The 26557-nt window shown below is 45.0% G+C and overlaps 2 long non-coding RNA genes across 2 annotated transcripts; one reads left to right on the top strand and one right to left on the bottom strand.

Annotated features, from left to right (window-relative positions):
* Window positions 1-841: 841 nt before the first annotated feature.
* LOC134730661 (uncharacterized) lies at window positions 842-5861 on the top strand. The gene is made up of 3 exons (XR_010112569.1): window positions 842-1217; window positions 2055-2239; window positions 5458-5861. It is a non-coding gene; the product is annotated as an uncharacterized LOC134730661 (long non-coding RNA).
* Window positions 4874-14853, bottom strand: LOC100968176 (uncharacterized). Its single transcript, XR_004672376.3, has 3 exons — window positions 14760-14853; window positions 13038-13224; window positions 4874-7864 (listed from the first exon to the last, which is right to left on the bottom strand). It is a non-coding gene; the product is annotated as an uncharacterized LOC100968176 (long non-coding RNA).
* Window positions 14854-26557: the final 11704 nt, after the last annotated feature.

The raw sequence follows: 26557 nt of genomic DNA, 5'->3' as shown, positions 1-26557 counted from the left end.
CAGATTCCACTGGGGGATTATCACTTCCTCAAATCACCTTCCTACTTGCAATTATTTCTGTTCAATGTGATGGTGCCTCATTGAGTATCTGGGGCTCCTAAAAGATATTTTGCTGCATAACTTAATGTAAAACCGTATGATCACCATGAAAGCACACCTAAAAGTGTCCAATGTTTCTAAATAAGAAATGATTGCCTAGCTATGGCAATTCCATAAGAGAGCAACCTTTGAATGACAAATGTTGGCTCAAGACCATTGTTAGTAGAATGATCTGGATCTGATAAGTGTCAGAACTACTACGGCACAGGAGTGCCCCCCAAAGCAACACTCTGGAGAAATACTGAAGACATCTCCCCTGAGAGTTGGCACTTAGAATAGCCAGCCTGCTGACCAAGCAGGATATCCTCAGTGTGTGTGGTAGTTTCTCAATCGGAAGTATGAAAATCAGGAACATTGCGAAAGGGAGGGCAAGAGCTCTGAGCGATTAATATCCTGTGAAGTGTGAGAGGGAAACTTGAGCTTTTTACTTTGCAGTAACAACCTTGGAATGGAAAGCTATTTCGGTAGCCAAGTGTGGAAAGTGAACATTAACCAAATAAAACCATGGGGTCATAAAGCTAGGAATGTGCAGGAATTCATGAGTCTGGTTTTCCTCAGCATATTTGCTCTTTCCGAAGAAATTTTCCTCTATTGCTCCATGAAATATGAGTGTGTGTTTACATTTTAAAATAAACCACATTATATCATGAGGTCCTGTTATTCCTAATCCACAGCTCAATCCATGTATGTAATCCAATAACTATAATAACTTTAACATTTCTTTAAAAGTAAACACAGGACCTTTTCCTCTGTGTTTGCCCAATCTTCTTTATGGGACACTAAAATTGAGACCCGAATATCTTCTTTAGCCTTTGACTGACACATGAGGCCTTCTCTGGAGATAAGCTGGGGTTATAAAACCTTCCATGAGTGAGAGGCCGAATCCATCAGTCATCTCAGAAAACCTCACGGCCAGTTCTACTCCATATGAAATCTGTCTGGGCATCAATCTACTGATGGATGCAATGAAGATGTGGCTCAACACTATTCTGACTGTGATTCAGTGGAGTTTCGTACTCGGCATTGGATGGCTGCATAACATCCAGGAGAGACATAAACATAAGAAGAAAACTTAGGAATGGAATCATTATCAAGAAAAAACAAACCACAAAGGAAAGGTGAGTGTGTATTGGAAAAGTTCAGCCCAACAGATACTGCCCTAGATTCAGTGATTTGCCAGGAGGCAGAAAGAAATGTATCCTTTCCTATCAAGTGTTAAAAGCACAATATCATTTTGTCATTGTTGCAAAAACACAGTGACACTCAGCAAGAAACCCCTTTTCTGAAGCTCCTGGGATTTTCCCTGGACCCTGTCAGCAGCCCTGGAGGAAACAATGCCAGATATTATAGGCCATGCTTTACAAATTCTCACTTGAAGCTTGGAGATCACTATTAGTTTTTCTTCAAATACATCTAGAAAAAGTAGGTTTCTTTCAAGCAAAGGAAGTAGGGAAATTCACACCAAATCAAAGACTCAGGGTTGAGTTTTCTGGGGCATGACCCTTCTGTCTTTTTTTTTTTTTTTTTTTTTTGATGGAGTCTTGCTCTGTCTCCCAGGCTGCAGTGCAGTGGCACGATCTCGGCTCACTGCAACCTCCATCTCCTGGGTTCAAGCGATTCTCCTGCCTCAGCTTCCCGAGTAGCTGGGATTACAGGCACTTGCCACCATGCCTGGCTAATTTTTTGTATCTTTAGTAGAGATGGGGTTTCACCATGTTGGCCAGGCTGGTCTCAAACTTTGGACCTCAGGTGATCCACCTGCCTTGGCCTCCCAAAGTGCCGGGATTACAGGTGTGAGCCACTGCACCCGGCCAACCTTCTGTCTTGACAGGAATAGGTTAAGGTAGCTTTGGGGGTAGGAGTGAGAGGTGTCCTTGTGATCTCTCAACAGTCCCCAACATTTCCCCTCATAGTACCTGAGTGTTTTCCCTTCTCTTTGTGACACTCCACTGAAGGACCACCAATGAAGACTACTACTAAAAATGCAAATATCCCTGGAAAAGGAGATGGAGTGACAGGAACACTGATCCTACACCAGGGCTGAGCACAGAGGATAGAGACAAAGCAGGACCCAGGAAATGTGTGTTGCAAGTTTGAAGATTGAGTCTCTATAAAACAGTGATCTTGCTGGAACACTCAGGTGAGGAATGAGAGTAGATAGCGAGGCTGAGAAGGACAGCTGAGATGGGGTGGGGAGGGGGTGGGGAATGTCGTCAGGGGAATCAAAGATCTGAGTGAGATAGGACAAGCACAGGGAAAAGCAGCAGGCATTCAAGGAGAGGACCTTTATAGGTTGCAAAAGGTGCCCAAGGTTGTTGGAAAGGGAGCTTACAAAGGTGAATGTGGTGAATCTCTACCTGCAGGAGGAGATGAAGGGGTGCTTCTCTGTTCCCAGGGTCTGAGATTAGGCTGGAACCACTGGCCAGAAACTTAGTTTCATGGCAGGCTTCTTCAGCCTTTCTGGCATCTGCGGACTAATCACACCAAACTCGGTCACCCTATTCATTAGGTAGTACGTCATATCCTGCAAACCACTAGATTATAAACACAATTTGTGGTCTGCTTTCAGGTGAGACTGTCGCTATCTCAGGTAAGATTTTTAAGGGTCAGTCTTATGGCTACACCTAGAGCTTTGTCAGAGTCAAGCCCTCTGGGTTAGTTTAGGGAGCCACAGTTTGGTACTCAGAGTTGGGCTTGAAACAGTTGAGCAACAAGTCACTTTTCTTTATCTTCCTGTGCATTTTCAGCAGTCATCATGATTCATATGACATAGTTCCTCGAAAGACCAAGAAAAAGTCACACAATACTTCCTATTTCCTATGGTGCAGGGATACATATTTTCTTTCTTTTTGAAAAACGCTGTCGCTGTGTCGACCAAGCTGGAATGCAGTGGTGCAATTACAGCTCACTTCAGCCTTGACCTCCTGGGCTCAAGGGATCCTCCCACCTCAGCCTCCTGAGTAGCTGGGACTACAGACACATTGCCACCACACTTGACTAATTTATTTACTGTAGAGATGAGGCGGGAGAGGGGTCTCACTATGTTGCCCAGGCTGGTCTCGAACTCCTTGGCTCAAGCAATCTGCCTGTCATGGCCTCCTAAAGTGCTGGGATTACTGCCGTGAGCCACTGTGCTCCAGCCTTCATATTATTTATAATTACAGTACATAGTTAAGAATGTCTGGGACTTCAGAGTTGGAAACATTAAGAAATATTTCTGTGATTAAATATAGATACTGGGTAATAGTGTCTGTTTCTAATTTATTTTTTAAACTATTTTTTTTCACCGCAAACAAACTAAAAGATAGTGACTTTTAGTCCTGGTGCAGTGGCTCATGCCTGCAATCCCATTGCGGGCATTGGGAGGCTGAGGCAGGCAGATCACTTGAGGCCAGGAGTTCAAGACCAGCCTGGCCAACATGGCGAAACCCTGTCTCTACTCGAAATACAAATATTAGCCAGGTGTGGTGGTGCGTGCCTGTAATCCCAGCTACTCGGATGGCTGACACACAAGAATCGCTTGAACCCGGGAGGCAGAGGTTGCAGTGAGCCAAAGTCATGCCACTGTACTGACTTCTTAAATGTGGAGGTAGAAAGAGTTAAGACTTTGCATGTATCTACATGACACTAATCCATATCTAAAATTTCATATTATGGAATAAAATTCTGATATTTGAGTTTCCGTTTAACGGTATAGTTAGAAAGAGAAATCCAATCAGGATACAACAAGATTATAAAACCACTATTAGTCCAACAATTCTCAAAATATGGCCAGGGGACCGCTGGGGGTCCCTAGGTTCTTTCTGAGAGATCGCAAATCCTGCCTTTTCCAACTGTATACCTATCTAAGACTTGAATTTACTGTGTAAGACTGGATTTTCTTTTTATACTTCAGCCAAAGCAACGTAAGTAACAGATTGAATACAGAAGTAGATATGAGATTTTAGCCATCTTCTCTAAGACCAGACATTAAATAAATTTCTAAAAATATAACACAATGCCAATCTTATCATTACATTTTGTGGGGGTTGGGGGAAATATAGTTACTTTTCATGAAAACCATTATTAATGTTAAAAAATAAAGAGTTTGTTATAGTTATTTTAAATGAATGAACACATATTACAACCATTTCTTACTTTTAATTTCTAACATAGTAAATATTAATACATGTAAGTCACACAAACAAAAGCTCTTTAAGGTCCTCATGAAGTAAGTTTTAAGAGGATAAAGGGGTCCTGATATTGAGATGTTTGAAAACTCCTGTGTGAATCCTGGTTCATTTTCCTCAAGCTAATTCTCTGGACTTTGTACCCATCCAAATCCCATTTCCTTAGCTTGAGTTTGTTACCACCTCCACCCTCTTCATTTTCCCTCCCAACAGTATGCTTATGTGCAAGGGTAATGTAAAAATATGTAGCACGTTATATGGCATGGAAACCCACCAATGCAAGCATTTGCACAACCATAAGCAAAGATTCTAACTGAAAGCAAAAAGTTCAGTCCCCCTGTCTCTGAACTTCTAGGTCTTTCCACTTGTAAATTCCATCTGCCTGTGGATATATGAGAATTCCCTCTGTCACCCAAAAGACTGTCCTGCTTACAGGTGAATCCTGGGGGGCTGGACATAGTACCTAGCACATCGGAGGGACTCAGCTGGAATCTGTGCATGAGTCCATATTTCTCTATCCTGAGTGCAAACTCTGCCGCACTTAGTAGTGTCCCTCACACCAGTGTGGAGGAACACAACATAGGGTTCCATTATGGCGATGAGACTGAGAACAGTCACCAGCCACTTTCATCACCATCATCATCATTGCCCCAAGGAGATGGAGCTTCAGATGGTCTAATATTGTGCAATATCTTAAACACCTGGATGAGATTTGTTTAGGCTTAAGGAATGGGTGAAATGACTCAGAGATCTATGTTAACCAAACCAGTTAAACCACCCTAGTTAAGACGTAGTTAGCACATTGCTTAGCGTGCACCAGAATGAGCTTGTCACCAGAAATGCATGGAATGTATTGAGATGCCGTATTTTGGTGAAATGAGATTATGAGAACTGGGAAAACCAGATTCAGGGGATTTCCAAAGGCCTGAGGCTAAGCTATGACCACCAGCTCTGCATGCTTGGAACTCTCCCCAAGCGAGCGTGTGATTCCTTGGGCACTTATCCCTTCCTTCTTAATGTTATGGAATGAATTGTGCATCCACCCACCCTGAATTCAGATATTGAGGTCCTAGCCCTCAGTACCCAGAATGTGATCTTATTTGGAAGTAGGGTCTTTACAGAGGTAATCAAGTTAAAGTGAGGGGTGGAGTGCTAACCCAATAGGACTGATTTCCTTATTTTAAAATAGGGAAATTTGGACCCAGAGATACATTCAGAGAGAAGATGATGTGAAGGCACAGGAAGGATGCCCTGTGAACATCAGGACCAAGGCCTGCAAACCTAGGAGAGAGGTCTACAACAGATCCTTCCCTCGCAGCCCTCAGATCGAACTAACCCTGCAAGTACCTTGATTTTGGACTTCTGGCTTCCAGAATTGAGCAACAATAACTTTCTGTTGAAGCCGTCCAGTCTTGAAGCCACCCAGTCTGTGGTGCTTGGTTACCGCGGCCCTAGCAAACTTGCCTGAGGCTTTCCGAATCACAGCCCCGTTTTGTCACAGGGGAAGAATTCTAAGAAGTTCTTTATTTGGCCAAGTGAGGGATAGAAGAATAATGAACATTTCCCTCGTCACAGCTCTGACAACTGCCTCAGCCACACACGGCTTAGGAGATTGGCGACTTCCTCCGCCTTCAGCTTGCAGGGGACTTCAGTAATAAATGTGTAGAAGTGTTTGGTCTTCTTAATGCTGGGAATCCAGGGAGTATGGCCTGGCATACATGGAAACCAGTCCCCTACAGACCTCATTGACACAGGCCTCATTTGGGGGTCTCCTTCTCAGGCACTTCCCCCTTGGCTCCTGAGGCCAGAACCCGACCCTGCTGTGTCTCTCTTCCATGCATCTTTTTGCCATCTCTGCTGTCTGGAATCTGCAACAATATGAGGGTGCTCAGGACTTTGATGTTGCTACTGACCTCAGCATGCCCCAGTCCAAACCTACCCTCTTCCTCCTGGGCCCACATCCGCTTCTGCTCCCCACTTCCCCAATGTCTTCATTCTTTTCATCACATGCTGACCAAAGACTCATCTTTAGGCACTCTCTGTGTCCCTTCTGCTACATCCACTCTGTTGCCACATCTCCTGAATTCTTCTGTCTGATTTCTTCTCACTCTTCCTTTCCACCCTGGGTCAGTCCATTGGGGCCCCATGTCAGGACACCGGATGACACTGTTTGGACACCTGGAAGGATCGGGTAAAGGATACAGAGAAGTCTAAGGAGGGATAGGGTGAGTCTGGGATGGGCTGTGGATTAGGCACCAGGTAAAGCTAATTGGGGGGTGGGTGAGGAATGGGGTGAGGGTATCTATTGCATATATTTTATGGTAATAAAAGGAAGTTGAAAGTTGAGTTGCTTGTTTTGGGGAATTAAAAATGATCATGAATGTCAAAATGTGAGCAACTTTGCACAGAATGGCAATATCAGAGTGTCATGGATCATCGCAGTAGCCTTCTCCTTGTTGCCTGCATTTCCTTCCTCTAATATTGTACACACTACCACCATATTTAAATATGCAATTCTGGTTAAATGCACCATTTCATTTATTCATATACTCAATAAACATTTGCTGAGCACACTTCTCATGATTGAAATTTAGTAGAAAATGAGACTGAATGGATCCCTGTTATTTTCCTACCATTCCCTCCAAGAGCTCCTGCTCCAAATCATTCTTCTTTTAGGCTGACTCTTAGTCTTAGTCACCATATATGTGAGTGTGTGTGTGTGTGTGTGTGTGCATGTGGTGTGAACATATGGCAAATATATAACTAGGGCCCCAGATATAGATTCGTAACTAATTTATTATAATCAAAATGAAGATACTAAAGGGTACAGATGCTCAGTGGTTACCGTGGTGATGAGCACTCTGCGAATAGCCTTATTCCCCTTTGACGGCATTTTCATTCATAGGATGAAATGAAGAGAACATGAGAACATTTCCAAAAGTGCAGGAATTATCCCCTCTGTCATGCCATGCATTTGTTTTCATTTTTCAAATTTTAAGCTTGAGAACTTTTAAGCTGGCTTTTTAAAGTTTATGCAAGGAGAACAAACTTAGTTGCTTGGTTTGCTGCTCTTCTAATTCCTTAGATTTGTAATATAAAGCAGGATCCCATTTTAATTTTGAAAGGCAAAGAGCTATGCTATTGCCTCCATCCTTCTCCCAATTCCCCTTGTTTGATACTCCCCAGCACCAGAGATGCAGGCTGTTCCGCTCTCCTCTCATCCAAGTGCAGGGAAACTCTCTCTCAAGTTTTCTCTCTCAACTAATAACCATAAGTTTTTGGAGAAGTCAGTCAGTTCAAAATACATGACATTTTAGGCCAGGTGTGGTGGCTCACATCTGTAATCCCAGCACTTTGGGAGGCTGAGGTGGGCAGATCACTTGAGGCCAGGAGTTCGAGACCAGGCTGGCCAAGATGGCAAAACCCTGTCTCTACTAAAAATACAAAAATTAGCCAGACGTGGTGGTGGGTGCCTGTAATCCCAGCTACTCAGGAGACTGAGGCATGAGAGTGGCTTGGACTTGAGGGGGCGGAGGTTGCAGTGAGCTGAGATCACACCACTGGACTCCAGTCTGGGTGACAGAGTAATATTTTGTCTAAAAAAAAAAAGATATAAAAAAATTAATCACACAGACCTTATAGAATGGTCAGAGATAAGTTATAAACTGCTGGGTATTTTCTGGATTTAAACCAACTAAGGCGAAAGTTTGGTTTATATTGGGCAAGCATAAAGATGAATATAATCTGTGACTGAGTGCTCGATTCATCACGCTCTGAGTCTCCTTTCCAAGACACCGTCGGCTGCGTAGACTTGGAGAGGGTCCAAGGGAGGAAGTTGCGGGCAAGGCAACCAGTGGGAAATGCCCAGTTTCATTCTAAAGTCTGCTGAAGGGGTACGACTAGTCTGTACTTCTTTGAAAGGTTTTGGAGAAATACCTTGCACATGACAATTAGAGAAGTTCTGGTTATAGTAGCAGGAACTTATTTAGATTGTCCCTGGATCATGGGTAAGAGGGCACAAGAAAGAGAAGCCTCTGGTTAAGATATTTAGAAAGATGGGCTCCTGGGTAGTTGGCTATTGTCCCATAAATCAGGGCCCCTCACCTTCTGGTCAAGCCCTGCAGCCTGATGGGCAGAGGGGCATGTGTCAGCTGTACTTGACACATGGTTTTAAAGCCAACACTTACTGAATGAGCAGTTCGCAGGTGCCAGGCCTAGAACTGTGCACTTTGCAAGCATTGTCTGGTTTAGCCCTCTTAGGATCCAGAGACTCAGCCTCATTTGATAGAGGAGAACATAGAAACCCAGAAAAGTTAAAAATTGTTCCCAAAGTCACATCTTGGTCTCTCCATCTCCCAGAGTTTCTTAGGTAACACCCCCACTACTTCAATGCTATCACTAATTTTTTTTTTTTATGTTCCTCCAAAGCTTTCTGTACTGTACAAGATAAATGCAGAAACTTTCTTGTGTGCCATTGATTCAAAATTCAACATGCATTTTTAAAGAATTATTAGGGACTAGGTTTGTGCTAAACAGAGACGAAGATATACAGCCCCTGCATTGAAATCGCTCATCCTCATTTATTTATTTATTCATCCATCCAGCAAACTTTCCCTGAGCACTTTCTATATCCCAGGTACTGTACTAGGTGCTGCGAATAAAAATGCAAGTCAGACACTGTGTTTAACATTAATATTAATTAACATTAATAGTAATGATAATAACAATACTACTAATAATAGCTAACACTTACTGAGCACTTACTGTATGCCCTCCACTGTTTTAAGCACTTTGTACTATCAACTCAATCAATCTTCACCACAAGCCTGTGAGCTGGGTACTATTATCACAATCTTGATTTTACAGATGAAGAAACTAAGGCACAGAGAGAGTAAGAGATTTGTGATGGGCCAGGAGCGGTGGCTCATGCCTGTAATCCTAGTACTTTGGGAGGTCAAGGCGGGTGGATGGCTTGAGCTCAGGAGCTCAAGACTAGCTGGGGAAACACAGCAAGACCGCTTTTCTATCAAAAACAAAGAGGAAAGCAATTTTCTGGGTGTGGTGGCATACTTGTAGTCCCAGCTCCTTGGGGAGGTGAGATGGGAGGATACCTGAGCTGGGGGAGGTCAATCCTGCAGTGAGCCGTGATCACACCACTGCACTTCAGTATTGGCGACAGAATGAGACTCTGTCTCAAAAAAAGATTCAAACTATCCATTTGAATACTGTATGCACACCAGTGTGGGAAGTAAATGCAACAACAACAAAATGTTTGCAAGGCAGTGAAATTGGAGAGAATTGAGGTCAGTTCATGGTCATGAGGGCCGAGGAGAATCAGCGACCAAATATGCCTATCTCCAGGGTTCTGGTAGGGTCTCTTGTCCTCAAAGTGGGCATGTGGCTCTTGGCAAGCTAGGTTAGGAGAGTTGCCTAAGTGTGATGAGCTGGATATTCAAGCTGGCAGAAATGAATTTCTTATACCCTTTTTCAGCTTCATTTCAAATATATGGGGCTGTTTCTACAACAATTGAACTCATGGACACATGGACGAGATGGCTTTTGTTGTATTTGAAAAAGGGTCAGCAGCAAAGGGGCCAAGAACATATATTGGTGAAGGACAGTCTCTTAAGTAAATGGTGCTGGAAAAACTGATATCCACATGCAGAAGAATGAAACTAGACCCCTGTCTCTCACCATATACACAAATCAAATCAAAGTGGATTAAAGAGTTAAATTGAAGACCTGAAACTATGAAACTACTAGAAGAAAACATTGGAAAAACTCTCCAAGACATTGGTCTGGGCACAGATTTCTTGAATAAGACTCAAATGCACAGGCAACTAAAGCAAGAAATGGACAAATGGATTACAGCAAGCTAAAAACCTTCTGCAAAGCAAAGGAAACAATCAATGGAGTCAAGATATAACCTACAGAACATAAGAAAATATTTGCAAACTATCCAATTGTCAAGGGATTAATAACTAGAATATCTAAGGAACTCAAACAACTCAATAACAACAAAAAATCCAATTTACGAATAGGCAAAAGATCTGAATAGACATATCTCAAAAGAAGACATGCAAATGGCCAAGAAGTATGTGGAAAAATCCTTAACATCACTAATCATCAGGGAAATGCAAATCAAAACCACAATGAGATATCATCTTATACCAATTAAAATAGCTGTTATCAAAAAGTCAGAAAGTAACAGATGCTGATGAGGATGAAGAGAAAGGGAACCCTCGTATACTGTTGGTGGGAATGGAAATTAGTACAACCACTATGGAGAACAGTATGGAGGTTTCTCAAAAAACTAAAAACAGAGTTACTGTATGATCCAGGAATCCCACTGCTGGGTATATATCCAAAAGAAGGGAAGTCAGTATATCAAAGAGGTATTTGCATTCCCATGTTTATTGCAGCACTGTTCACAATAGCCAAGATATGGAATCAACCTACAAGTTCATCAATGGATGAATAGGCAAAGAAAATGTGGCAGATATATATAATGGAATATTATTCAGCCATAAAAAATGAAATCCTGTCATTTGCAGCAATGTCAATGGAATTGGAGGACACTGTTAAGTGAAATAAGCCAGGTGCAGTGAGACAAATATCACATTATCGCTTATTTTGTGGGAGCAAAACCCTTGATCTTATGGAGGTAGAGAGTAGAATGATGGTTATCAGGGGCTGGGAATGGTAGTGGGGAGGGGAGATAAGGAGAGATTAGTTAATGGGTACAAAAATATAGTTAGATGGAAGGAATAAGACCTGTTGTTTGGTGTCACAATAGGATGACTATAGTTAACAATAATTTATTGTGTATTTCAAAATAACGAGAAGAGTGGCATTGGAATGCTCTTAAGACAAGCAAATGATAAATGCTTGAGGTGCTGGATACCTCAGCCATACACTGTATGGTTGTATCAAAGTATCCCATGTACCTCAGAAATCTGTACAACTATTTTGTATTCATGAAAATAAAAATTAAGTTACTTCAAAAAAAAAAAAAGGTCGGCAGGATGCTAGTGGCCTCCCCCAGGGGGAATCCTGGGATGGTGTTTTCCCTTATTAAGATTCCACAGGGACAGGCACACCCCGAGTGAAAGCCACATCTATGCCTTACTCAGGGTCCAGGTGTTAGTCAGACGAAACAGCAAGGTGTTTGTGTAGTGTTCATTCATTCAGTAAATATTTATCAACTGCCTACCGTGTGCCTAGAAACTGTTCTAGTCCTTTGGGATACACAGTGAACAAAATGGAAAAACAAAACACCGTTTCTCTCATGGAGTTTACATTCTTGTGAGTGAGACAGGCAATAAATAGTAATCATTATAAATAAGTAAATTACCAAGTACTTTAGAAGGTGATAACCTTCTATATAGAGTTATGAGTTCATATAGAAGGCAAGGAATTGAGAGTACTAGCTTGGGGATCTAGGGCTTCCTCATTCTGGGGTCTGATTCCTGGAGGTGACTAGGCAGGGCTCAGCGGGCAGGTGATATTTGACCAAAGTCCTGAGGAGGTGGCAATAGCCAGCGCCAAGGTCCTAAGGTCGGGGGAGGTGCCTGGTGTGTCTGGGGAACAGCCAGGTGGCCAGCGTGGCTGGAGCAGTTAGAAGGAGGAGAGAAGTAGGAGGTGAGGTCAGAGGGAAAGTGCCTGGTAGTGCCTTCTAGACCATTGTGGAGACTTTGGCTTTTACTTTGAGTGAAATGAGGAGAGCAATAGTAATGGAGGGATTGAGAAAGAGTCTGGTTCTGGATATATTTTGAAGCCAGCAGATGTCCCAATAGATGATAGCCTGGGCATTAGAGGAGGGGTACCAAGGTCAAAGACTACTCCATGGTGTTTGGCTGGAGCACCTGGGAGGATGGGGATGCTGTTCCCTGCATCTGAGACAGAATACTGAGACAGAAAGGTTCCTGTGGAAACGTTTGGGGGAAGACCCAGCCCTTCACATTAGACCTAGGAAGTTAGGGGAGGCTGTTGGACACAAAGATGGAGAGGATGCATCGGGACTTGGAAATGTGGGTAGGGGTGCAGAAGAGAGGTCTGGGCAGGGTTCCTCAGAGGCAGGCGCTACTGAAAGCCAAGAGACTGAATGAAGTCACCAAGGGAGGAAGAGAAAGAAGAGGGTGGAGGACTGCACACTGGTCCTTCAGTGTGAAGATGCTGGGAAGGGGCAGCCGTGGAGACTGGGAAGCAGCAGCCACTGCTAGAGGAGGAGAGAGCAGGGTGTGAGCAAGTGGAGAACAGGTGTAGACAGGCAGAGGAGAAACAGCTTGGTCTGTCTGCTGCCCACAGTCACAAGCACAGGCACACCCCAGGGGAAAGTTGCCTCTGTGCCTTACTCAGGCCAGATAAAACAGTTTTAAGGAAGAGAAACAGCTGCTTTTTTCCTGCCATGAGGAGAGGGGGGGGGGGGAAAAAAAAGACTGCCTCAGCAATTTGCATAATTGGGCCTTGTGAGAAAGACCCCTGTGAGTCCAGTGCTGAAGGGAGTTGATTTTAGCCATAGCAATTAGTCATTCTCCCACCTCATGAGCTGTCTGTGTGTGGTTTCTAAACAGGCAGCATTTGTTTAACAAAATAATCAGCATCTCCATTTCCTCCGAATCATCCTCGAATCTAAAGATCATTTGAAAAAATGCTAGGCCATGCTATGGTGCACTCCTAGGGGTGTCTTATTTCCATTTTCCTAATTTCAGAGGGAAAAAAGTAGATAGAGCCTTGAAGCACAAATTTGAAAATAAAACCAACATTCACCTGTATGCACTGGCCCCTTCCTGTGCACCCTCCAGCCCTGTGGTCCTTAGAGCTGCTTCCTACAATATTCATGACTTAGAACCGCCCATTCTTAAAGCTGGTCCAACATTCTTCCATCGGCCTGTCCACACTGTCTGGTTTGCGCTGGATCCCCAAGGAAATGGGTTTGGCTGCCTCAGGCTGTGGTCTAGGGACAAAGGAAAACCAAAGTCTGAGTTCTGGGTAGATGTTGTCAAGAGACAGGAAACCACTCATGGCTTAATTCCAGGAGCCTGCAAGGTCAGGCAGTGGGTGAGTGCCTGTGAGCAGAGCCTGGAGAGATCTCTGAGGTAGCAGTGCCCTGGGGGTCTGAGCCTTGGAGGTGCTGAGTCTTTGGATGAGAGGGAACTGACAGAAGCTCCGGTCCATTCAGTCATTCAATATTCACCTACCCAATGACTCCCATGGCTCATGTCCTTTGCTTCTTCATGAATTAATAATGTTTATTTTATGATGTCGCAGAAACCAGACATAGCCTAAGCCTGAGAAGTCTGGGAATGGTAGATGGTATAGTGTTGGGGAAACCGCACTCGCTGTTGAGTCAGGCTGGCTTGGGTTCAAATCCTGGCCTGGCCAGTTTTACCTTAAAGGGTAGCTTAGCCTCCCTGGGTCCCTGTAGTTCCCTCCAAAGGGGCCATTATGATGCGTTCCTTGAGCAGCTGTTGTGAAGATCACGATGATACGTGGAAAACACCTTATACGGTGCTTCTCACATAGTAAGGACTCCATATATTGTAATGGTTATCATTTTTTGTTTGTCGTAGCAAGGTGTGGGTGAACTCAGGAGCCTAAATGAGACTTCCCATGCAGAGGCTGAGAAAATGAAAGGTTACTGCTCTAGAAGAGAGGTGGGGAGGGTGCCACAGGCAGGCTACTCTTCGCCCTATTTTGCCTTGGGCAGACATTGATGCCCTGTCCCCACAGTCCTTTCACTCCCGCTGGGAGATGGCTTCCAAGGTGTGGCTCCAGGCCAAGGCCAATTACTGGGGTTTGCCTGTGGGCTGTAACCTCTTTACCACAGTCACCCTGAGCAGAAAGCCAAGTGAGTAATTTCGGAGCGTTTGTGTGCTGACACCCTTTTTGATGAGGTGAAAGGATCTGACTCAAAGCTAGCCCTCGACAGTGAAAATTAAGAAGTGTTTCTAAGCCTGAGAGGCAGCTTTGAGCTGTGTCCTCAGTCAGGAACGCATGTTGAAAAGAAGTTTGAAAGGCTCTGAACTCTTCTAGATGGTCCTGAATAGACACTCCCCACGGTCCACGTCCCGGGAAGGGGTAGACACAGCTATGAGCAGCCTAGCTTGCCGAAGCAGCAGGGCTTCTGTGCCTGTGCACCTCTGTCATGCCTGGAATGTCCCTGGAAGAGGGGACTTGCCCTGCTCAGCTCCCTCCAGGGAAGTTACCTGCTTCTCTGTCTCCTGCCATCACCCGAAGCCCAGCTCTGCCCTGGCTTAGGAGACAGGAAGGGAGCCCAGTCCTCAGTTTCCTTCTCCAACTGCAGTTCAGCCTGTCAGAGCTGGCAGTGAGAACCCGGGAAGTGTATTTTCTGCCTCTTCCCAAGGGGAAGCCCGTGGTTTTAGTGCTCAGCAGAGATCCCCATAGGCTAAAAAGTCTCAGCACCGATGATGTTCACCCCCAGGTGCAGGATACTGAAAACAGATAATTAATAATAAACAAGTACTCTACCTGACAGCAAGTGGGTAAGGGGTGACAGCCAGCGGAGTGTTGGTTTCTGACTCCTTCCTAATGTGGTCGCTGCTGGGCGGCTCTGCTGCTCGTTAGACAATCAGAGCTGCTGCCCTGTTAGTGTACGGTGGGGGGTGGGGAGCACAGCCATGGCGTGTATTTGCTGATAACTCAGCCCAACTCAGGTCCTTTTTAAATGACACTTCCTGATGCACGACCTTTCTCCCTGCAACACCTCTCCTTCAAAGACCCAGAAAACAAACACTGAGAATGAAGCCAGCCTGCTGCTTCCTGACCCTGGATGGATCCTTCCATATTCCAATATCACAGTCACGTCTGCAAACATCCATTCTATTAAAGCAGTATGCAGATGTAGGTCAGAATACAGAGCAGCAGATGTGTAGAACAAAGAAGTCTAGGGATCTAATATACAATATGAAGACTAAAAGAAAAAAAGAGCAGTATACATTTTGTGAGACATACTTAGAAAAGCAGCAAACCCGGGAAAATGAAGTAGGAGGCACACTGGTTTCACTTGATCAAATCAGCTTCTGAAGCTGTATTGTGAGGGAGCAGGGAAGGTTGGAACCCTCAAGCATTATTTGGGGGAGTTCACAGGTTTTAAATAATTCCATAAGACTGATAACACTTTAATGAGTCCCTAACCAAGAATGAGATTGTTGTGGATTCACTGAATAATCATGGAAAATAGACAATTTCTATGAAAAAAAGTGAGCCTGCTATGGGAGTAGATAAGGCAACAATGGACACAGCGATACCGTGTGGAGGCTCAGGTTTTCTCTCCTAGCATTTTGGATGCCTCACCTACATGTAACTGATAATAATCTGCTTCTTTGTACCAAGAACCACATGCAGCCTCTTCCATACACTAGCTCATTGATTCCCAATAACAATCGTACACAGGATGTGTTATTTTCCCCTTCTTCAGAGGGTAGAACAGGATCAGAGAAGTTTAGAAACTGCCCTCAGTCACCCAGTAGGGAATGGAGCTCAACTGTGAACCCTGGAACTCCTGACTCCGAAATCTGCTTTTTGACTGGCTGACCACACAGCTTCCCAATGACAGCAGACAGGAGAGAGAGGAGGGAGGGAGGGAGGGAGGGAGGGAGAAAGGGAGAGAGAGAGAGAAGAAGAAGAAGGAGGAGGAGGAGGAGGAAGAGGAGGAGGAGGAGGGGGAGGAAGAGGAGGCGGAAGGGGAAAAGAGAACAGAAGGGAAGAGGGAAGAAAGAAACAGAAAGAGAAAATGAGTGCGCCCAAGCTGGAGCCAACAACTCTCCATACCCTCGGGTCTCCCTTCACAGGGCCTCTTCTTTCTGTGGCTCTGTGGTTCTCTATCTTAGGATGCATTCTCACCATCACCTGGAGGGCTGGTCACAGTCCAGATTGCTAACTCCACCCCTAGATAGAGTTTCTGATCTCTTAAGTCTGGACTGGAGCCTGAGAATTTGAATTTCTTAGCTGTTCCCAGATATTGCAGGTCTGGGGACTCCACTGAGGACCACAGCTAAGTATAAACCTGCCTTTCTTGGAGCACAGTACTAGTATTGCAGAGAAGCTGCTTTAACATACTCTTTCTTATTCTTATGTATAAATTAACAACAAACAAAGAAATATGGTTTTGTTTAACAATGAACCATCAAGCTTTCCTTTGTTGTAAAAGTAGAGATTTCACCTACTGCACAGGTTCAGTAAGCCCCGAGGCGGGCGGGGGGACTCCACATACCAGCAACCGTCTGCAGGAACCACGTTTATTTCCTATGTGAAATGCCCTCTGAGAGCCGGCAAGTGACTAACATCCAGTCTGTCTCAGAACTCAACCTATTTGGAGAGTGGGTGTTCACAGCCAGCATGTGCTCAAGTTGGAACTCTCCCATGGATAAACTGTTATTAAAGCACTGCAGCGGCTGCAGGCTCAAGGACGTTTCTCTTCCAGGCCTGGCTGCCAGGATGTGAGGCCCGGGTGGAGGAATGCGCTTAGAATTCCATGCGGTCAAGAATTCTTCCCTTGAGCCCTGTTAGGCTCTGCTTCTCCGATTTCCACTTTCCCCTCCATTCTTGCCAAAGCTATTTACATCCTCTAACCAATGCTGTCTAATAGAAATATATTGTGAGCCACATATATAATTTAATATTTTTAGTAGTCACATTAAAAACATGAAAAGAAGCAGGTGAAATTAATTTTAAGAATATCTTTTATTTAACCTAATATATTTAAAAAATCATTTCAACATGTAATTAGTATAAAAAGCTAGGAATAAAATATTTTACATTATTTTTCCCTTATGGAGTCTGCGGAATCTGGTGTTATTTAACACCGACAGCACATCTCAGGGCAGAACAGCATATTTCAAGTGTCCAGTAGCCACATGTGGCCGGCAGCTACCATATGGGAGAGTGTAGCTCTTTCTGCATTTAACTGCTTTGCGAGTTCAGAACCTAGAAAGAACCACTATGTGAAAGGCAGAGACAGCCAAATATTCATAGCTAAGCACTGGTTTTATGTTTATTAAACATACAGATGCAGGTAGCCACAACAGGGCTGTGCCTCAGAATCAACTGGGACACCTGTTAAGATAACTGCGGCCGGTGTGGTGGCTCATGCCTGTAATCCCAGCACTTTGGGAGGCCAAGTTGGGCAGATCACTTGAGATCAGGAGTTCGAGACCAGCCTGGCTAACATGGTGAAACCTCGTCTCTACTAAAAATACAAAAATTAGCTGGGTGGGGTGGCGTGAACCTGTAATCCCAGCTACTCAGGAGGCTGAAGCAAGAGAATCGCTTGAACTTGAAAGGTGGAGGTTGCAGTGAGCTGAGATCGCACCACTGCACTCCGGCCTGGGTGATAGAGCGAGACTCTGTCTCAAAAAAAAAAAAAGAAGAAGATAACTGCCTGTACCTAATCGTATACCTACTTAATCAGAATGGTCGATGAGAGAGGGAATCTGCATTTTTAATAAGCACCTTGGGTAATTTTGCTGCATCCAGCCTAGGACTTTCCACAGAAGAACATTTCTGAATCACCAGACAGAGAAGTATGAAATCCCATCTGGGGTGCCAGGCTAAAGGAGAGAGGCCGCACAGCATCCAGCTCCTCTTCCTGTCTGCCATGCAGTCTAGTTTTACTCATACTTGAAACCTGATTTGCATGGATATGTGTTCTTAACAGAGAAACATTTTGATCATTTGTCAGGTTTAGATTACCGTCCAATTTATAGAATAAATGCAGTTCACGTGGCTTTCCCATCTTGCTTTTGTGATTGAATTTAAAGTTTACGGGCCCCCTGTTTATATAGAGATTTGTATGCCGGTGCTGCCACCTTGTGTTGGAAGAGACTGTTGACACAGGTTGGAATAAACGTGGACTTGCCCTCTGCTGGTAAAGAGGTTAGAAACCCAGTGTATCCCCAGGGTTCTGCCCCATGTGGGCCTGCACTGATCATAGCCATGGCTGACACTTTTTTTTCTTTTTTTTTTTTTTTGAGGCAGGGTCTTGCTCTATCACGCAGGCTGGAGTGCAGTAGCGCGATCTTGGCCGACGGCAACCTCCTCCTCCTGGGTTCAAGCGATCCTCTTACTTCAGCCTCCCAAGTAACTGGGATTGTAAGCGTGCATCACCACACTCAGCTGATTTTTATATTTTTAGTAGAGACGAGGGTTTCACCATGTTGGCCAGGCTGGTTTTGAACTCCTGACCTCAAGAGATGCACTTGTCTTGACCTCCCAAAGTGCTGGGATTACAGGCATGAGCCACTATGCCCAGCCACGGCTGACATTCTAAAGCAGTGCTTCTCCAAATATCTTCCCTGGGGCAGCAGCAACAGCATCCCCAGGCAACTCATTAGAAATGCAGATTCTTAAGCTCTGCTCCAGGCCTACTGAAATAGAAATCCTGAGGGCAGGTTCAGGATCTGTGTATTAACAAGTCCTCCAGATGATTCTAATACATGATAAAGTTTGAGAACCACTGCTGCAAACTAAAACAATGACTTTTGCTCTTTTCAGAGGCTCAGATGCAATGAACCTCGTGGACAGTTGCCCTAAAAAAAGTAAAAGCACACGACGTGCCCAGACTTTTGTGACCGCTTTTGGAGATTTTATAGGACTACTTTTGGGTCCTACATGAGGTTGGACCCCTGCTCCCAATCCTGCCTTAACGGAGCTGGAAGGAAGGGGATGGGATGGGGGTAAAGAACAGGACATCCCCACATATATGCCATCAAGACAGCCTGGTTTAAGGCTCTTGGTGGTTACAAGAGCCACTGATAGCTTGTAAAATGGCTTTGTCCAGATTAGAAAAAGGTGCCTTTGAGTAAAGTTACCTTGAAACATCATACTATATCACACTATATCACTAATATAATCTCTAAAAATTATCCTTGTAACACTTAATGGATTATTAATGGAAAATTATCAATTATTTTTCAATGATTCATCTTACTATATATAGCATAGTATAGTATAGTATAGAAACTACTATAGATGTAAGCTGAAAGCTTAATAATACCATCTAGGTAAAGTAACAAGTATCAGGTGACATAAATTGTAAGATGGAGAGTAAATTTAGCAGTGTTCTAATACAAAGGAGATGGACATTTATTTAATATGCTCACCAATCATGATTATCAGTCAACTCCTACGTGTTTGGAAGCACAAGTAAACTAAAGCACAATAAAAATAATATGATGTTAATGTATCATGCTGCTAATCATTTGTAAGTTGAATAACAATCTGAACCTACCCCATCAGAAAGACACTTTACACTCATCTATCATAACATAGTAATTTTGTTAAAGCAAGATATCTTATTGCTGTTTAAAAATTATTGTAATAAACATACAGACTGCCCACCTTTGGAGACAACAAAGAAAAACATATTTCAAAGCAGCGAAGATGTCTATGATGTGAGTAGCACTCCCTTTGAACAGCACCTTTGTGCAGTGCACAACTGAACAACTGTACTTGGTGGCCCTGGTGCTTTGCAGGCTACAGGTCTGTTGATTGTGTCCTCATCAGAGATGAGCTTGTTGTTCTAGATTACCCCTCATCATTAAGCCTAATAGGAAATTCAAATGAAGATAGAGAAATATGCAAATTGAAGATTTTGTAGTCCCTGTGACTCTCCTTATAGACATATTCTGAGTGTCAGCAAAGTCTCTAGAGACTTAATGCCTTGCAAATAATACAGTATCAGAAAAAGAATCCATTAGTGGAGTGAACGTGTGTGGCAGGGAGATCAAGCGTCCTTTTTATTTTATAAAATATGACTGTGAAGAAAACCTTTCATTAAGCCAAGATAGATCTAAAAGTATTTATTTCTAAATCTTGAAAGCACAGCGACAAAGTGAGAAAGTGTGAGGAAGGGAGTCAAGGGTCCAGTTAGAGCTCAGTGCTGGTATCTGTTGTGTGTTTATGTCAGGTCTCTTTCAGGCATCCCAAAACAGTTTCCCAATGCTAGCCTGAATCTGCCTTTGATTGTAGGTGATTTAATCACCATCCCCAGACCCCAGCAATAGGCTGATCGAACAGGGAACTCACAGAGCCAGGATACAGGAGAGCTAGGCCAAGCTTCCTCCTCCCCTAATGGTTCCCTAGGTACATTCTTCGGGACTTAATATGTTTTTTCTCCTTACTTATTATGCAGTAAAAGGCAACTTCTTCCAAAAGAGTAAGCTTTGTCCCTTGTGGGCTGAGGTCCCCATAGTATGCAGAGCTGGAGTTATCATCTGGGGAGTGGTTAGCCTTCCCTTGCTTCTGAATCCAAGAAAGCCACTGCTGCATAACTGGCCTGCCCAGAACTGTGAACTTAAGAGGAAAGGGCAACATTGACTTTGTGTTTTGTGGAAGCTGCCCCTCAAGAAAGGCCCACAGTTTTCCGAAGTCCTGCAGTTGCCTCAGCCTCCCTGTCCCATGATGACATTTCCTAAATCCCGTGTGGCCTAGTAGGTGGTGGTATCTGCAGCCTGCCTGGTCTTTGTGAGACATCGATTCCCTCCTGAGCGGCACTCACTTTCTGGGCACCATTGCTTCACCTCCAGACCACTCAGCAAGGCCCTTCCAGTAAGGCTGGCGCAGTCCCCGCTCTTTTACTCAGTGGTCTGGACATTCTCAGATCCTCCAGGGCACTCTAAATATCCCCTGCCTGGTCTTATCAGAGACACCAATCATCTGCAAAGACCAACTCAAGTTCCGTGATTTTCTCTTCTCTCATCTCTCCTCCTTCCAACTCTTCAGTGTCACCTCTTACACCCTGCTCAGCAGTGTCAGGGGGCTCCTTTGGGGAAGTACATGTCTGTCTCATTTTGTTTTCTGAAGGGCAGAAGAAATGACTTAGTTGCATCTTTACCTCTGAGAATCTCAAGGGAACACATCTTCCTCAGAAAGCACAGGGCACAAGGACACCTTTCTTTGGATCTCTTTTGTGATGGGCTCAATTGTGTGTCCCCACGTTCATATGCTGAAGGCCCAGCCCCCAGCTCAGAATGTGATGGTATTTGGAGACAGGGTCTTTACAGAGGTAAGTAAGTTAAAATGAGGTCTGGGATGAGCCCCAGTCCACTATGAGTGGTGTCCATATAAGAGGAGATTGGGACACAGACAGGCATAGAGAGGGGATGCCATGTGAACATGAAGATGGCCATTGGCAAGCCAAGGAGAGAGGCTGCAGAAGAAACAAACTAACCAATACTTTGATTTGAATGTCAGCCTCCAGAATTGTGAGAAAACAAATTTCTATTGCCTAAGCCACTGAGTCTGGGATACTTGGTGGCAGCCTTCGCAAACGAATACACCTTTATCCCTGGGATGAGCCTTGTTTTGACCTGTGCAGCCAGAGATCACTACTAATAAAAGGCTCCCATATGTGAAAAAGAAGACATAGCAAAATAGTAATTGTGGACTGTAGGTAGTTAATGCATGGGTATGTTCTTCAGAGTCCAGTCAGGAGACAGGAACCACACAGCTACCTGAACTGGGAAAGTTTTATTTTATTTTATTTTTAATTTTTTTACACTTTATTTTTTCTTGAGACAGAGTCTCGCTCTCTCGCCCAGGCTGGAGTGCAATGGCATGATCTCGGCTCACGGCAACCTCCGCCATGTGGGTTCAAGTGATTCTCCTACCTCAGCCTCCCCAACAGCTGGGATTACAGGCGCCCGCCACCACGCCCAGCTGTTTTTTTTTTTTTTTTTTGGTATTTTTAGTAGAGATGTGGTTTCACTATGTTGGCCAGGTTGGTCTGGAACTCCTGACCTCAGGTGATCCACCCACCTTGGCCTCCCAAAGTGCTGGGATTACAGGCGTGAGCCACCACGGCCAGCTGGGAAAGTTTAATATAGGGAATGATGACGAGTAACAAGGGACTAGGTACTAATGGGTAGAGACTAAAGAATAGCAAATGCGGGGAGCAGCCTCCCTGCACCAGGGCCGAGGCAGAGCACCAGGGAAGGAACAGACTTGGAAGGGAATCTCCATGGTGGGAGGGCAGGTGTGGCCCACTGGATGGTGGAGACGTTTGCCGAAGTGCCGCCAGCCAGTGCTGGTAAGCAGGGAGCTGTGTCCTGGGATGCTGGTGGAACTCAGTGGGAAGCTGCCCACAGGCTGCTGCTGCAAACTGCTGGGTGGACACCACTGGGTGTCCCTCATGCTCCTGGCCAACACGTGTCCCAGGAGCAAATCTGGGAGAGCATCGCAGGACTAGGCACAGAAGCACCTTGCTCCTTTAGTGTCCTCCAACAGCCTCTGTTGATCAAGCTTAGCATCATGCCGTCTGGCAAGGACACATGTTCACAGGGGACAGCTCCAGGATTACCAAATGTGGCCAAAGGGGGTGAATTTGGAGCTGAGAGACAATACATGGATAACTGGCACGAGGGGTGTTTGATGGACTCATGCCTGACATAGTCAGCTCTGGCGAATGCTTTTTAAATTTCTCTGAGGAGGGAAAGGGAGGGAAAAAGATCAGGGCTTTATAGGAAGATAAGCTGCCACCACATCCTTTTGTCATTTCAGGTTAGACGGTTTCAGCTTCAGATCCAACCATCTTGAGCATTCTCTGGGTTTCTCAGGAGGACTTTAGCCTTCATCACTAGAGTATCTGAAGGGCCCTTGCTGCACAGTGAACAAAGCTTGCCAGAATATTCCCTTGCCCCTCAAGGCCCCTAGGAAGGGCGAGGTCTACTAGGAGTGGAGGGTCGGAGGGGCATGAGATGTAGATGGAATGGGATAGTCCAGTCCCACATTTTCCTGACGTGAGGTCAAAGGTTGGAGCTGTCCTAGGCTCCTTGCTCATGATGGATGGACTCATGGTGCCCTGGAGCCCAAGGAGGGTGGGACACAGAATCCCAGATTCCCAGAATGGCAGGGCTGAGAGAGCCCACAGGAGTAAGCACCTTCCTTTACACACACCCAGGGAGGCCAGTGATGGACTAGAGGGACATATGATCTGAAGATTTCCTTGGAGTTTCTCATAATTAATTTAAGTTTCTGATGATGAGTCAAATATTGTTAGGGTTATGAAGAAATCAAAAGGAGTGCTTCTGAAAATATCTTTAAATTTTCTCTTCCTGAGCAAAGTCAGTCTACATCCAGCCTTTCCTCATGGCCCCCCATCCAGCTGATCCAATTCCGATGTTGTCTCCAGCTTCCTAAAGGTGTGACACAGCTCGTGCTAGTATAGCCCAGGGGCCACAAGGTACTTCCTCTCACTCCCCCTGGCTTCAAACGAGACTTCTCCTACCATTCCAGTCTTCAGTTCTTTGCCTTCACCACTGTGAGACTTTCTAAATGTCCTAGATAATAGCTAAAAGCAGGGGATTTTCCCACTCAATTTGATCCAGTGAGCCTAATTCCATGGCTGCGTAGTTGACCGAACAGTTGGCTGTGACCTCTCACTTACTGATATGGTTTGGCTGTTTGTTCCCACCCAAATCCCATCTCGTATTGTAATCCCGATGTGTCAGGGAGGGACCTGGTGGGAGGTGATTGGATCATGGGAGCAGTTTCCCCCATGCTGTTCTCATGATAGTGAAGGGAGTTCTCATGAGATCTGATGGTTTATAAATGGCAGTTTCCCCTGTGCCCACTCCTCTCTCCTGCCACCTAGTAAAGAAGGTACTTGCTTCTCCTTCTCCTTCTCCTTCTGCCATGATTATAAATTTCCTAGGCTTCTCCTGCCATGTGAACTGTGCGTCAGTTAAACCTCCTTTCTTTATATATTACCCAGTCTCCAGTATGTCTTTATAGCATCATGAAAACAGACTAATACACCCACCTTCTAAACCGATTGTCAATCCACCTCATCTGCCTATGGCTTGGGAACCTTATCTCCCTTAGAACCCGGAGCTCAGGGGCAGGGGGCCCATCAGCTGGGAGCTTAGCCATGTGGGTTGAGGTCATCTTAACCCATCCTGAATCTAAGGAAATCTAAGACCCGGGACTGGTAGTGAAGATCAGATACTCTCAGGATGTCATCCTGCCTGGTTCGTTTTCCCCCTTCTCTGTGCTTTTCAGAGACATGGGGCTGAGGCTGGGTAGCTCCATCACCCCTCGGACTCAAACTTTGGTTCTCAAATTTTGGTGAACCCAAGAAACACAATGGGGGCTTTGCAGCAATGCAGATTACTGCACTTTTGGTGCTGCAATTTCCATGCCACACATCTGGGATGCGGCCCGGGAATGTGTCTATTTCAAAACTTATCTGTCCAACAAACATAAACTGAATATGTACTCTATGCCAAGCAATGGTCTAGCCCTAAGCATATATCCAAGAACAAAACAAAAATTCTTCACCCTCATGAAGCTTCCATTCTAGTGTCAGGGAAGGGCAGGTAATAAACGGAATAAGGATATCAGGTTAAAAGGTGAAAAATGTTATGGGAAAAACTGAGCACAGTGATGGGGATTGGGAGCAGGTGCAATTTTCAATGAGGCCGTGAGAGTAGGCCTGACTGAGAAGGTGATCTTGAAACAAGGTCTCAGAGGAGCGGGGAGCAAGCCTCACAGATACCTGGGTAGAGGCTCTGCGGTAGGGAGGGGGATAGCTCATTCTAGGAGCAGTGAGGACACCAGAGTGACTGATTAGAGTGACCCAGGGAAAAGCTGTAGGAGATGTGGCCAGAGAGGAAACACTGGGCCATTTCCAAGTCTGGTGGCCTTGTTGGCACTCCGGCATGAACTCTGAATGATTCAGAGCAGCTTTACCTGAGTTTGCCACCCTGAATCCAGTGCATCAGAGTCCTAGGGAGGGATATGTGTGAACCACATGTTTTAGCCTTCCCATGAGTAGCTTAACCCGGTCCCCATCCTGACACAATTTCTATTATGTTCAAGAGAATCACCAAGGCTACTGTGTTGAGGATAAACTATAATGGATGAAGGATGGCAATAAGGGGAACTTTAGGGGGCCATGGCAGTCACTCAGGGAGACAAATGGGAAGACTGGAGTGGTGGTGAAAGGAGATGAGGAAGACTAAGAATCTGCAGGTGGTTCTCCAGGGGATTCCAAGTTGCTGCACCTGTACACTGGCTTAGAGCTCGTGGAAGCAAAATTTAGGGGTGGGTGCTGGTGCCAGCCTTGCCTAAGTTTCCCCTGCTGCATCCAGGGTGTCCTGGGGCAGAGTGAGGAGTGTGGGGATGAAGCAGCATGTTTAGCCCTAGCAGAACCCAGGAGCTTACCCCATGCCCAGGCCACCCACATGCTTACAGCAGAGTATTGCTGGCAATTTCTGGTCATGCTGGTGCATTTCCTCTTGGAGTCATACATGTGGGTTCTCTGATGATTCTCTGAGTCCAGGATTTACCCAGCCCAATGGGTACCTCATTAGCACCCATGTTCTTTTTGGGAAGAGGTAAAGTCAGGAACTGATTTAAAGATATCCAGACCCTCTGTTACAGGTTGAATTGGGTCTCCCCCAAATTCCCAATACCTCAGAATGTGACCTTATTTGGAAGAGTCTTTGCAGATTTAATTAGTTAAGATGAGGTCACACTGGAGTAGGGAGGGTCCTTACTCTGATATGACTGGTGTCTTCATATAAAGGGGAAATTTGGAGACAGCCATGCACACAGGGAGAACGCCATGCAAAACAGATAGGGCTGATGCATCTACACCAAGGAACACCAAAGATTGCTGGCAAACTGTGAGAAGCCAAGACAGAGGCTTGGAACAGATTCTCCCTCACAGCCCTCAAGGAAACAAACCTGCAGAGACTTTGATCTGAAACCCCTAACCTCTAGAACTGTGGGAGCATAAATTTCTATTGGTTAAACCACCTGGTCTGTGGTACTTTGTTGCTAGGCAGTCCTAGCAAACTAATACGCTCTCATTATCTGAGACCAGAAACTCCCCGCACCTCCCACCATCTCCCTGCACTGGTTCCAGATCTGCTGGCTCTTGCAGATGGCAGCCTACCCATCTGAATGAGAGCAGGATGTGGTAGAAGGCTCCAGACTCCGCATCGCTGCTTCAGTGAGAAGGCTGTTCTGTGTTACTTAGAATAGGACTGCTGTGCTCTGGTATTTTATCAACAGCATCTTTCAGGACCCTCTGGAGAACTCGGTGCTTACGCCCCCACTATGATGTTTTTAGAGATGTGTTTAGCCTATCATTCATGCTTGGCTTTCTTCTTTCACTATGTACATATGATGAGCTATAGAAGTATGCATTTGGCATGATGAAAGTAATTTGAGGTTTATCCATTTAAAGATATTTCCAGATGGGTCTCTGCAAGGCTGAGGCCACAATTAACTGACAACTGTCCGCTGGCTGTAAAAATATCCAA

The sequence above is a fragment of the Pan paniscus genome, chromosome 6 (assembly GCF_029289425.2).
Source record: "Pan paniscus chromosome 6, NHGRI_mPanPan1-v2.0_pri, whole genome shotgun sequence".
NCBI classification, from domain to species: Eukaryota; Metazoa; Chordata; class Mammalia; order Primates; family Hominidae; genus Pan; species Pan paniscus.
Note: the sequence above shows the minus strand (reverse complement) of the source record. Positions and strands in the feature narration are given on the sequence as shown.